This window comes from Schistocerca gregaria, unplaced genomic scaffold (assembly GCF_023897955.1).
Source record: "Schistocerca gregaria isolate iqSchGreg1 unplaced genomic scaffold, iqSchGreg1.2 ptg000864l, whole genome shotgun sequence".
Classification (NCBI taxonomy): Eukaryota; Metazoa; Arthropoda; class Insecta; order Orthoptera; family Acrididae; genus Schistocerca; species Schistocerca gregaria.
This window is the reverse complement of record NW_026062226.1, coordinates 115,001-117,500: the sequence shown is the minus strand read 5'-3', so window position 1 is coordinate 117,500 and position 2,500 is coordinate 115,001.

Here is a 2,500-nt window from a genome sequence, read left to right as displayed (position 1 = left end):
ACTTTGGCCGCCAGGCGCCGCGTGCAGGGTGCGCCGCAGCGTAGCTGCGCCGCCTGCCGAGCCCGTCGGCTGGCGCTCCTGCCACTCGGCGCCCCCCACCAGCCGCCTGTTGCGCGTGCGCCCACGCAGCGCGCGGCCAACACGCCGGGCGGCCCCCCTTCACCGGCCGGGAACAGTCCCACCAAGCCACCGCCGCGTATCGCTTCATACCCACATGGGCCTAGTCACGTGTGTGGATGTGGCGGGTACCGCTGAAACAACCGGTTAATAGCTGTACCGATCGTCGCCATCACAGATTCACCTCCAGCGTGAACAACCGCTCAACAACGGATTTCCAGTTCATTTGCGTATCTTGGGCAGTAAACGTAGATGTCCACCTACATTTGCGAATTCAACAATTCTTGCATGCCAGGATGTCATGTGTCACGACACGCTACATCAGACCACATACACACTGCGACATGTGCAGAAGAGAACACGTGGAAGGTGGCCCGCGCACGTATGCGATGTCCCTTCCGCGATCCACTGTCAACCGGCATCTGCGGCATGTCCCAGATATGGAACGCGGTCCACCAGGGTAGCACTTTGTGTGAGGCAATACGACAAAGTCGGAATACACGCGTCACTACATCACACGGCTCACGCTGACCTGACCTGACTCACCGCACCACCACCCCCAGCGACCCAGGGTGACATACAATGCGTTCGTACGTTCCTCCCACACGCCTCTACGGCGTACCACAGTGCAACCTAGCTGTTATTGGGAGACGAGACAAGTAGCATCGAGCACAACATATGGAAATTGAGATTCGACACCGTTGGGCACAGCCAGCGTACGGTCACACGTATCACACTACTTCACTCTGTACGTAACTACCGATGATCGGTACAGCGTGTGGGTTACGCGTACGACATCAGCGGACAATGGACACAGACCATACCACGACGTACACTGAGGGCGTCGACATCTGAACGCAACTGAACAGCTGCGAGGCTCATTTAACACTCAAACGCCAGACCGACCAGCTTGAGAGGACGGAGACACAAAGAGAGGGGCAGAGGGGGGGGGGGGGGGCGATATAGTCCTATTGCAGTACAATTGACAGTGGATAGCGGGAATATGTGGAAAGTAAGCAACACTCGCAAGACATCTACATGAGGATAACAACGACACCAGAGATTCCGAGCAGTGAACTATGTTAGGCAAAGGGACAACGTGGGTTAGGTTAAGGGACAACGTGGGTTAGGTTAAGGGACAACGTGGGTTAGGTTAAGGGACAACGTGGGTTAGGTTAAGGGACAACGTGGGTTAGGTTAAGGGACAACGTGGGTTAGGTTAAGGGACAACGTGGGTTAGGTTAAGGGACAACGTGGGTTAGGTTAAGGGACAACGTGGGTTAGGTTAAGGGACAACGTGGGTTAGGTTAAGGGACAACGTGGGTTAGGTTAAGGGACAACGTGGGTTAGGTTAAGGGACAACGTGGGTTAGGTTAAGGGACAACGTGGGTTAGGTTAAGGGACAACGTGGGTTAGGTTAAGGGACAACGTGGGTTAGGTTAAGGGACAACGTGGGTTAGGTTAAGGGACAACGTGGGTTAGGTTAAGGGACAACGTGGGTTAGGTTAAGGGACAACGTGGGTTAGGTTAAGGGACAACGTGGGTTAGGTTAAGGGACAACGTGGGTTAGGTTAAGGGACAACGTGGGTTACGTTAAGGGACAACGTGGGTTACGTTAAGGGACAACGTGGGTTACGTTAAGGGACAACGTGGGTTACGTTAAGGGACAACGTGGGTTAGGTTAAGGGACAACGTGGGTTAGGTTAAGGGACAACGTGGGTTAGGTTAAGGGACAACGTGGGTTAGGTTAAGGGACAACGTGGGTTAGGTTAAGGGACAACGTGGGTTAGGTTAAGGGACAACGTGGGTTAGGTTAAGGGACAACGTGGGTTAGGTTAAGGGACAACGTGGGTTAGGTTAAGGGACAACGTGGGTTAGGTTAAGGGACAACGTGGGTTAGGTTAAGGGACAACGTGGGTTAGGTTAAGGGACAACGTGGGTTAGGTTAAGGGACAACGTGGGTTAGGTTAAGGGACAACGTGGGTTAGGTTAAGGGACAACGTGGGTTAGGTTAAGGGACAACGTGGGTTAGGTTAAGGGACAACGTGGGTTAGGTTAAGGGACAACGTGGGTTACGTTAAGGGACAACGTGGGTTACGTTAAGGGACAACGTGGGTTACGTTAAGGGACAACGTGGGTTACGTTAAGGGACAACGTGGGTTAGGTTAAGGGACAACGTGGGTTAGGTTAAGGGACAACGTGGGTTAGGTTAAGGGACAACGTGGGTTAGGTTAAGGGACAACGTGGGTTAGGTTAAGGGACAACGTGGGTTAGGTTAAGGGACAACGTGGGTTAGGTTAAGGGACAAATTGAGTTAGGTTAAGGGACAAATTGAGTTAGGTTAAGGGACAAATTGAGTTAGGTTAAGGGACAAATTGAGTTA